At 39.7% G+C, this 12,452-nt stretch overlaps 1 pseudogene; it reads left to right on the top strand.

Annotated features, from left to right (window-relative positions):
• The window catches only part of LOC138933293 (uncharacterized), a 107,014-nt pseudogene that overhangs the window by 90,019 nt on the left and 4,543 nt on the right, over positions 1–12,452 (top strand).

Genomic DNA, 12,452 nt, shown 5'->3' with positions numbered 1-12,452 from the left:
GTCACTGGGGATGACATCACGGGAGGTGGTATGACGTCACCCGGGGGGACCGCGGCGGAACGGTTGGCGCGTGGTCCGCGAAGAGGGGGAGGGGGACTGCGGCGGAATGATAGGCGCGGGGTCCGCGGAGAGGGGGACCGCGGCGGAAGGGTTGGCGCAGGGTCCGCGGGAAGAAGAAACGCGAAGGTACGATGCCGCGAGTAGGTGTGACAGAGATAGCGCGAGGCGTCCGCAATGTATAAGAGAGGGATAGCGCGAGGCGGTGCGAGAGAGAGAGAAGGCTTACGCGAGGCGGTGCGAGAAGGATAGCGCGAGGCGGTCACAGACACGAGGGAGAAGGCTAGCGTCTGCATTGGTGTTGGAAAAGGATGAGGTTCGCGGGAGAAAGAGATAAAGAGAGAGATAGCGCGAGGTATGCATGCATGCGTAGGAAAAGGAAAGAAGGAAGCACATAAATAATCGACATATTTATTTAATATAATAATAATAATAATATTTATTCAATGTATTCATTGTGTGTACATCATATAAATGTGTGTGTGTGTTAAAATAATAATAATAATAATAAAAATAAAAATAATAATAATAATAATAATAATAATAATAAAAATATAAAATATTTGCTGCAGGCTCCTCCTGAAACAGAAAAACATTATATTAATATAAATTTAATATTTTTTAAAATAGATACAATTAATTCTTCGAGTATTTCAATGTTGTTCTCACCCATAACAAGACGTCAACTTTGTTTTACATATCAAAATCCCAATCCTTGGACATCACTATATAATGATCTCGCAGACAATGATCCAAATCTATTGTACGAGATTTCTTCAAGCCGATTGCTAGACCTTGCACCATTTGTACAATTGAAGTGACAGGAGTGTTTGTCGATAGCGCCGGGACACGGACATCTAAGCGTTTGTATTTTTTGCGTAACGAATGTCTTAAACTTTCAAGTCGCGCGATTCGGCTAGCCAGCGATTGAATTCCATGCCCCTATTGTAACATCTCGCGTCGGTACTGTTCTTCCAACCACTCGAGACATTTAAGGCATGTTCTTTCCCATAACTCACATGCACACACCGAGTTCACCTGTATGAAATCCTCCCATAGAAATTGTTCTAATTCCGCAAAATGTTCGGAGGCCCCCATATTTCCTATTTAAGTCTTTTCACAACACAAGTTTTGTCCAGCTTATACAATGCAAATTGGGCACATATTGCAGGGCATTATCTGGTACAGCGGTTTTCCACATTCTCCGCAAAACGATCCCAGGATTAGTTCATAAATTGCACTTTCATGCTGTCGCACAACACGAATATTCGAAAATAAGTCTGAAATACGCATAAAACAGCATGTGAAAATTTTTTTGTTGTCTTCACTTTTATAATAAAAGTATATACAGCACATTTTTACCGCACCTAAACTATTTATTTCAACTCGGTTTAAAGTACGTTAATTTATGTCCGTAATAACACTACTGCAATCACTATTGTAATCGGAATCCTCCGAAAGTATGCGGTCTTCGTCTGATGAATCGTCCGACAAATTCTCAATTTCCATCAAGTTGTCATCTCCGAGAATGACATCCTCATCTTCAATAACAATAATTTTTTCATCAACCATAACACATATTGTTAAGATCGTCGTAAGGATGAAGACGGTTGTGTATTATAACGTTACACACTCCTCTGGATTATATATATTTTAGTTTCATATCTTTTGTCTCCTTCTAACTGGAGTATCACGTCTCATCTACCTCATCATTTTTCTACATCTTTAGCAGAGTGTATCGAGAAAAAGATTTAAGTTTTGCAGACTGTGCATATCTATTACATCGTTTTATTCATACATAAAGAATGGGATAAATAAGTAAATTCACAGATAATTAGTAAAATAACTTATTTATTACAAGCCTCGTGAAGAATATCATTTACAGCACATGTCAATAACTCGCAATCTATGAGCGATTCGCTGTTAAACATATCACTTTCATGTATAGTTTTTGCAGCGCCGCATACATTAGCGATATTATTCTGTTGTAAAACAGTTACAAATTGTTTGAATTTTTCATTTACAATATGCGTATTTTAGCATAACCAGTAATACATATGATCTATACATTTTTCAAAATCGAATAAATAGAATAGAGTTGGCCGCTTCATATATAAAGAATTATTTGATAATTCAATTTTTATAATATTCGAATCAGATATTTTAACCACTTCGAATGTCAAATCGCGAATTTGCAATGGGATTTCAGTCGATTGTAGAAGCCGTTCAATGTCCGCACGTTTCTGCATTAGCGATTTCCACGTTTCAAAGGGCAATATTATTTGATTGCCCCGATTATCGCCAAGAACCAATTCCATGCAAGATACAGCTCCAACGTTTATTCCAATGTCCAAATATTTGTACGACGTCGGGGTTAAGGCGTATCGTCTTCCAAGTATATGAACCGCACGACGAGACTCGGATGAAATGCTAGGGAGTAAAAACAATATTATTTATATAAATATTTAAAAAGTATAAAAATATTTAAAAAGTATAAAAATTCTTCAAGTTAATTAAAACTTACTTGTTACATTTCTTCTTCTTACACGGTGAAGTTTCATCAACATCATGAATCGGAACGTAATAATTCATGCGGCTTCCTTCAGTGGGATACATTTTTATATGAACCTTTCACACAAATGGTCAATGCAATACTGAACGTATTGAACATATTTAAAATATGTATTAGCGTTGCAAAATTGCAATGTGGTGGGGATTATTGATAACGCGATATTCTTTTTCAATTTTTCCATTCAAGCGCCGATATACGGCTGCTTCGCGATGACATCATCACCAGGTGTGAGATTTAGCCGAATGCACAAAAATGCAACGAAATATAAAATTTTCAAGCGCCAATGTGCGGCTGCTTCGCAATGACATCACCCATAGATATCAGATTTCAAACGCGCGTGTCAAAACATGACAAAATCCTAAAATATAAGGATAATCCTCATGATTAAATTGCACTAACGTTGGACAGCTGCATGTAATTTGAAACTTTTGCGATACACCTGGGATTTAACATCATCTCTAGACGACAAAATGCAATAATCGACATTAGTCAAAATGTACGTGACAAATCGCGAAATAAAGATTTAGATAAATACACATGATGGAAAGAGACATCGAGATAGAATATAAAATCGAGGTAAAGAGGCACACCATGTCAATATTTTCGCCAAGAGTTCCGAGACAAGAGCTATTAATATGTGCATCCTGTTAGCAAAATTTTTGGCATAAATTTGGAAATATGGCGGAAAACAATGCCGAACAAAATCTGCATGAGCAATCTGCATGGGTAAATTCGATAGAGGAGTACGTTGCGTGGGAGCAACGATGCAACGAATATATCGAATCATTGGAAGAGCAAAGTCGAATCAAACGTCCACGATTATCGATATGGATTCGACAATCGCTGATTGCTCGAATTGCACGACTCGAGGGATTGAAGCAGTCGTTACGCACGCGTTTTGTACACGCGGGTGCAGGATGCAGCACGCGGTAACACGGATTGATTTGGCGAGAGATCGATACGGCATTCGAGAGCCGCATATTGACTGGTGCGGTTATAAATCATAATCACATCGAGCCTCGTCAATTTTTCGAGGATGCTAAAGACATTGTGCTCGAACACGTGCAAACCGTGCTGAAAAAACACTTTAATGTGAAAATTAATTTGTGACAGGTGATAAACGCGCAAATAAAAGTATCAATACGAGAAACTATGAATTCTTTCGCACAACCGATTTACGCGAATGGTACGAGCGGCGCGTTGTCGAGCCCACTCTAGCATCGCTCGAAGAATTTCAGGAACGCGATAGTGGGAGGGCATTATCGCGAATACTCGATTTAAATGTAAATATAAATAAATATAATCCAATGCGCGCCAGGTGCCACATTAAATTACCACGAGAAATAACAATGAAGAGAGCGATAATAAACGTGCAATCTAATGACAATGCGTGTTTCGCGTGGTCTGTGGTCGCTGCTCTATATCCAGCTGAAGATCATGTTTATCGGGAATCTTCGTATCCTCATTACACGATAGTGCTGAATCTCTAGGACATTGAGTTTCCAGTGACTGTGAATCAAATTAAAAAATTCGAGCTTTTCAACGATATCTCAATCAATGTATATAGTATCGAGGAAAAGAACATTGTCCCGATACGTCTGAATGAGCTGAAAAAAGACAAACACGTCAACCTGTTGTACGTAGAAGACAACAACGTTGGACATTTCGCGTGGATCAAGAATCTATCCCGCCTCGTGAGCTCGCAATTCAGCAAAAAAGAACACAAGAAATATATCTGCGATCGGTACGTATATATTTAATAAATTATATTACAGAAATCTTTGAACAAAAATTAAAAATTATTTCTTTTACAGATGTTTGCACTACTTTGGCTCGAACGACAAGTTACAATCACATACGGTGGACTGTCGAGAGATGAACGAGTGCGCTATCCGATTACCGAGCGATAAGGACAAGTGGCTCGCGTTCAACGATTATAATCGGAAGGAGCGGCTTCCTTTCGTCGTATAGGCCGATCTGGAGTGCGTTTTAGAAAAGACGGAGGAAGAGAGAAACTACCAACATCACAAAGTATTTAGTATAGCATATTATGTACATTGTTCATACGATAATTCGTCATACGATTATCCGCGTATCGATATCGTCGATATCGATTGCATATCATGGTTCGTCGAAGAACTTAAAAATTTAGCACTGCGTGTAAAAAGTATTTTATCAGCTAATGTCCCCATGGTAAATTTAACATCTGATGAATGTGAAAATTTTCATAGCGCGACACAATGTCACATTTGCGAGAAACCATTCGTACAAGACGATACACGCGTACGCGATCATTGCCATCTGACCGGGCGGTATAGAGGTCCCGCGCATTCAAATTGTAATCTAAATTATAGAGATTCTTTTTGCATTCCAATAGTTTTTCATAATTTATCCGGTTACGATGCACATTTTATTATCAAGGAAATAGCTACAGCGTTCGAAGGGGAAATTGAAATACTTCCGATAACAAAAGAAAAATATATATCATTTACGAAAAATGTTAAACTTGATAAAGAGAAATCGAAAAATAATATTAAATTGCGTTTTATCGATTCGTATAAATTTCTTACAACCAGTCTCGATGAATTGGCATCATTCTTGAATAAAGATAAACTCACAATTTTAAAATCTGATTTTCAAAATTTACCAAACGACGATTTCAATTTATTAACACGGAAAGGCGTCTTTCCGTACGAATATATTGACTGTGTCGACAGGTTGCAAGATACGTGTTTACCACCGCGCGAATCATTTTATAGTTCCTTGACCGGTGACACGATATCCGAGAGCGATTACGCGTACGCCGAGAACGTGTGGAAGCGGTTCTCCATTCGAACGCTGGACGAATATAGCGACTTGTATCTCAAAATTGATGTCTTGTTATTAGCAGATATTTTTGAAAATTTCCGCGAGAGTTGTATTAAAAGTTATGGGCTCGACCCCGCGTATTACTATACTCTTCCCGGATACACGTGGGACGCCATGTTGAAGCATACAAATATTACATTCGAATTGCTTACGGATATCGACATGGTTTTATTTATCGAACGCGGAATACGCGGCGGTTTGAGTCAATGTTCCAACAGATACGCACATGCTAATAACAAGTATATGCAGTCGTACGATCCATTGAAACCTTCAACGTATCTCACGTACTTTGATGTAAATAATTTGTACGGATGGGCAATGTGTCAACCCTTGCCCTATGCAGATTTTCGATGGGTCGACGACGTATCCAATTTTGATACATCATCGATCGCGCTCTATTCGCCTATAGGCTACATCCTTGAAATCGATCTCGAGTATCCGCAACATGTTCACGATACGCACACTGACCTACCGTTTTGCCCGACACGCGACAAACCACCTGGTAAGCGGCAGGATAAGCTGCTCGCAACCTTATACGATAAAAAACGTTACGTAATACATTACCGCAACCAGCAGCAATGCATGCGACACGGACTTCGCGTTACAAAAATACATCGAATATTACAGTTTTCGCAATCTCTATGGCTTCGCAGTTATATCGAACACAATTCCGAACACTCGTGAAAAATGATTTTGAAAAAAATTTATATAAATTAATGAATAATGCGGTATTTGGCAAAACAATGGAAAATGTGCGCAATCACGTTAATATTAAGCTCGTGACACATTGGGATGGAAGATATGGCGCAGAGGCAATGATCGCAAAACCAAATTTTCATAGTAGAAGCGTGTTTTCGGAGAATCTGATCGCCGTTGAATTGCGCAATCTCGAGGTGAAATTTAATAAACCAATCTACGTGGGTATGTGTATACTCGACATATCCAAGATATGTTTGTAGGAGTATCACCACGATTACATAGTACCTATGTATCGAAAGAAATGTAAAGTCATGTACACCGACAGTCTCATATATCACATCGAGTGTGAAGATGTATATGAGAATATAAAACGCAACGTCGACAAATTTGATACCAGCAATTATGCGGTGGACAATGTGTACGGTATACCGCTCGCGAATAAAAAGATACCGGGTTTAATGAAGGATGAAAATAATGGCGCCATCATGACCGAATTCGTCGGGCTTAGGGCAAAAATGTACGCGTTGCGAGTAGATGGTAAAAAAGACACGAAAAAGGTAAAAGGCGTCAAGAGTAACGTCGTCGCGAGAACGATAACGTTCAACGATTACACGCGGTGTTTGAACGAAGAGATTGAAATGACGCGTCAGCAGTCTTGTATAAGATCTAAATTACACGAAGTATACACTATTCGCGAGACAAACATTGCTCTAAGTCCGTACGATGACAAGCGGTATATCGTACCCGAAACCACCGACACGCTACCGTGGGGACATTACGAAATACCGTTGTAAATAAAAATCATGTATATTTATTGTAATAAATATATGTAATATTTATTGTAAATAAAAATTATATATATTTATTGTAAATTAAAATTATATGTATATTTATTGTAAATTATATGTATATTTTATAAAGTGTACAATTTTGTTTATATATTTGGAAAATATCTTTAATATTATGTATTATTGTTAACGTATTTATAATATATTATTTTTATGTATCCAAGAATTGTGTGTTGCATCAAATCCCAGCCATTTCACATAAACCTCATCGCCCTTTTTGCGTATTACCTTTTCCACGAGATGTATATCGGGATTGGCAACGCGTTGTAACTCGTATTCGTAAAATCCGCCGGCGACGAAATTTTCGCGCGAATCTTTGAGTGCATAGGTCACGGGATTAGTTTTCTGCACTTTAACGATCTTAAACACTTCGGTCGACCAGTTTGGCGTGTAACCTTTCTTAAAGGTGGTCTTGACTTTACTCACGCGTACCGAATCGCCTACTTTGAATCTTGCCGGTGTCGCAATCTTTACATTGCTGTATACCGTATTTAAACGTTTATCGGCGATCGCGGGGGTAACATCGATAGGTCTCATACCGATAGTGCGATGTTTTCGCGCATTGTACTCTCTAACGAGCCGGGACAACGCGTCGATCCACTTGTAATTTCCATTAAACGTAAACATTTTCCACATATTGCTCTTTAACGTTCGGTTGAATCATTCCACGACCGAGGCTTTCATGATAGAGTACGTCGAATAATGATTAATGCTGTGTTTCTTCACGAGTTTCTGTACATTTGCGTTGTAAAATTCTTTTCCTCTGTCGGTTTGACAATTTTTCGGACATCTTCCATCGTCTCGAATTATCTTTGCGATAGCATCGGCCGTCTCGTTTCTTGCTCTTGAGCGGTACAGCCCACGCATACTTGCTCAACACATCGATAACTGTGAGTATGTAGTTGTAGCCTTTGTTGAATCGTGCATATGGACGCATCTCGACCACGTCCGCCTGCCACAGATCGTCGTATCCGCGTATTATGACACGTCTACGTGGGAAATTTTTTCTCGCTGGAGCATGCAATTCTTCCACGAGCAGCTGTTTTTCAGAGGTCTTTTGCGACATATTTGATCGAGACATAATTTGCAATAATGAGATAATTCCTCCATATATATTCTTTATATATCTTTCTTCTCATGCGCTGAATTAGATGTAGTCTGCGCGTGAGTTGCATACCGAAGCATTTTCTGCATCTCATCCATCATTATTTGCAGCGTTTGCACATTCGTCTCGAGCGTGATTATTTTTTTCTCAAGTTCTTCCTGTCTGTCTTCCAAAAGCTTGACTCGTATTTCCACGTACTGTTTGTTTGCTGCATCAGTATCATCTTCCGGTTGCGCTACGCGTCGTATCTTGCGCGACCTTGCGTCAAAGCCGGAGGCTGTCTGACACAGAGCGTTATCGCGCACGTAATTTCTTAGTAATCCATTCCATTGATAGTATGAGTTGTTGGGTGTTCCCAACGATAATCCAAATTTATTAATCGACATTTCGATACAAACAATAATGACAGACTGACTCGTTTCGCCGACGCATAGATTAATTTATAATAAGGCCAGCTTCGTAAAGTTCCTCGATAATTGATAATATTTCATTGTCGTGGGCATTGTTGCCGGCTTGACGCGAAGCTTCCAGCAATCGCAAGCGATCTACCAACTCGTTGGGATCATTCCAATGCACGTAATCGATCTTATTATCGTTTAACGTCATAGCGCGCGGTATGTTTATACCTCTTCCAGCTTTTTTTCCAGGCGCTATTATATTTTTAATAGAGATTAATGGTGCTATTATATTTTTATACTTGTATCCCTTGTTACTTAACACTGGATTACGCATATCATTGCCACGTCTATGTGCATTTGTCGCCAGTAATATATTTTTGTATTTAATTTTATCATCGTCATTGTATACATCACCGTCGGGTATTCTCTTGAAAATCAACTCATAGAGACCTGGTGTTCCCATGTATCTTATTCCACCGATAATTATATTGTCATCTTTATCCACATCAAAAATTTGATCACCGAGCATCATTCCTTCGTTGCAAAATTTAACACCGTAAACATAATCCATACTATTATTTTTATCTTGACTCAAAATAGCTCCAACATATTTTTGCCCTAGTGGACCCAGATGTGTGCGCAATGTATTTTGACCCTCGGACGTTTGTAGCAGATGTTGAACCGATGTCACAAGCGTTTCAGGCGTGGTTTCGAAAACTTCTTCCACATACGGAGACGATCTTTCGTGCAATATTTGACTCGATTGTACATCTTTTATCGGAGTAGAAGTAATCACATTCGATAATTGTTTCATTCGCTTACGTTTCGATTGATCTGGAGTAGAAGTTATTAGCGAACCGTTCAATGATATATTTGACCTTGTTCGCTTTGTTCCAGACTCTTTTTTCAGATGCTTGTCTTCGAGCATACTCGATGGTTCGATTTTCGCTTTATTAGATTCCACATTGATTGTATTTTCGACAAGTTGTTTTAGAGATTTGATAATTGGTTTAAAGTGCCTCTCCAATGCGACGTCTTCCTCCATTTGACCGGTTTTTAAAGAACGATATTTTTTGCGGATTGATTCGCTCGTTTTTACAATCTCTCTCGCAATCTTCTCACGATCGTCACTGTCAATCGTCGTCGTCATGTTGCGCTCGGACGAAAATTTTTAGACGTTGTTCGATCGATGTATCGATAGCGACTAACCACTTTACGGTATTGCAAAATCGTTAAATCCTTTTCGATATCTTCCATTAGTCTGTAAACTGTATTTATCAATCACTATAAATCCATACTTGTGTTGCCAACATTTCTGACAGAATGCGCGAAAATCACCGTAAGACATGTCAGTATTTACATGATCGTTGTATACATGTTTCAAGTTTGTACCATCTTGTTTAAATAAAATCAGTAAATTTGCATTGTCCCGTATAAGATGCTTGGGTATCTTGGCATACGTTTGACAAAGATAGAAACAGTCGACGCTCGAGTGTCGACCCATTGCAAAGTACTCTCTTATCGTATCTTGCTTATCAAATTCGGAAGCGCCTCGCTCGGTGGAATTATGTCACTATTAGAGAATGTAAAATAACCAATTTCATCGATAGATAATAGCAAATTTTCCAAGTATCGATATTTCGGTTGTTGCAGTGATTTCGAGTATACGTACACTTTCTCGAAATGTACACCGTGTGATCTTTCTATCAAACTTATCAACACGTTAGTCTTACCGCAATTCGAAGGACCGCAAATGATACCGCGTATAGTAGTCGGCAGCATGTTTCCATGCTTGCGTATTTCTTTCTCGGACATTACTCGTGTTTTATCGTCAAAATTTATCACTTTGATTATCGTCGCTTGTCGCGCGAACCGCATGTTTGCTCTCGCGAATCTCAAATCAGATTTTGAAAAATGAGTCTGTTGTGCATCCGGAGAGGCACGGTAGTTGGGATCGTTTGCCGGAGGGAATTTGGGAATTCGGGCTCCGCCTGAGAACTTCACTGTTGTTATTTGTTTAAAATGACACCTTTTCAGTTAAATAAATATATTAATATCTATTTTATTTGTGACTTGATTACAATGTTCCCGCACTTTCGCTCGCGTCGCGTATCACGATAACGAGTATCTTAACGTGCGCGTGTCTAGAGTCGAGTTTCGGTCTCGAGACTCGCCTCTCGCTTCTTCATTTATATTTCTGCCGACTGCGTGGCTATTCAATATTATAATAATTATTGATACTCGTTTTGATACTCGCGGTTGTTAGAGATATTGCTCGCGTAAAGGAATAAAGATTGCCCGCGTAATATTAATGTAAAAGACTGCCCGTTTGGTAGTTGTTGTGACTACCCGCGTAATATTAATTAATGATCAAGACTGCCCGCCGTTCGTTAGCGGTGGGCCTTTTTATTAACTCCCCTTGGCTTCCCGGGAAAGGGTCGTTTAGCGACAAGGCTGTGTGTCGTGTCGCTTGATTTTGGCAATATCCGGATGCAAGCTAAGAAGTTCTAAGTAGGACTTCTTTGCTTGCACTTTCGCAACTTCTTTATTCCTTTTTATTTCGCCTTTAAGTAGGACTTCTACATTGCATTTTCGCAATGTCCTTCTTCCGCTTGACCTGATTTCCGCGTTTTCGCAATGAAATGATTGCACGGTCGCTCGGGCTTAGCGCGTGGCTCGCGTTGTCAGCGCTTTGTTCGGTCAACGCTCGTAACGTGATCTGTATTCGCGTTACACGTTGAGCAATCATATAAAATAATATGTATTTAGAATAGCATATTTAATAATTCGTGTATAACCTGTTCGGGCTATAACAAGTCATGGGGGCTCTATTTATAGAGGCGCACTGAATCGAAACCGCTCAGTCTCAAAAATGTTTCTTCTTCTATCGGTTGACAGCGATATTCTCGAGCTTACCACCGAGCAGTTACAGATTATCTCCAAGATTGTTGTACTACGAGACTTTGGTAGCTACGTGGAACAATTGTGGGACACGCTTTCCGAACATATAAAAGCTGACTCAGAGGTTCAACAGTATCGTCGATGCACGCGACATTATAATTTGTCGTGGCAGTAAACACATTTCGACGGTCCAACACCGTTAATAAAAAATTGTGACAAATGTCAGCAGAAATTATAAGAGGTAGCGGTTTGTTAAATCGTGCGATAAACGCACTTCCTATCGAATTACATATTCCAGGCTATCAGTTTTGCGGACCGGGAACTCATTTAGAAACATGATTGGCTAGAGGCGATCGAGATATCAATCCATTGGATGTCGCGTGTCGCGAGCACGACATAGCTTATTCCCGAAGCAACGATCTCGATCAACGACACGTTGCGGATAATATAATTGCCACGAAAACGCGAACGCGTATTACCGCGAGAGATTCGACTCTTGGCGAAAGAGCAGCCGCTACAGCTGTTTGGGCGGCTATGAAAGCAAAGACAAAATTCGGTATGGGGCTGAAAACAAAAAAATCATCGATGAAGAAAAAGACTGCGAAAAAACGAATACTTCCTATAGCGAAGCGCGGTGATATCTTACCAATTTTACCATTATTGGGAGTTCTCGGTTTGTTGGCTGGTGGAACAGCGGGAATCGCGAAGGCGGTGAACGATAGCAAGGCAACGCAACGTCAGCTCGAAGAAATGCAACGTAATAATCGCGCCATGGAAGGTCACGGACTTTATCTCGCTCCATACAAGCGTGGACGAGGGTTCTCAACAGCAGCCAAGAAAAAAAAATGTCAAAATAAAAATGCCTACCGGTGTAACAACCAATGTACAATTGGAACAACTTGCAAGACGTATGCGTATACAATTTTTTAGAAGTGTTTTCATGCGCAATAATTTACCGGTAAACGGTGTACGACGAAATGAGAGCGGTATCGTCAATTTGGATG

This window comes from Polyergus mexicanus, unplaced genomic scaffold (genome assembly GCF_030449975.1).
Source record: "Polyergus mexicanus isolate NDT 795.1 unplaced genomic scaffold, iyPolMexi1.0 SCAF_5, whole genome shotgun sequence".
Lineage (NCBI taxonomy): Eukaryota > Metazoa > Arthropoda > Insecta > Hymenoptera > Formicidae > Polyergus > Polyergus mexicanus.
Note: the sequence above shows the minus strand (reverse complement) of the source record. Positions and strands in the feature narration are given on the sequence as shown.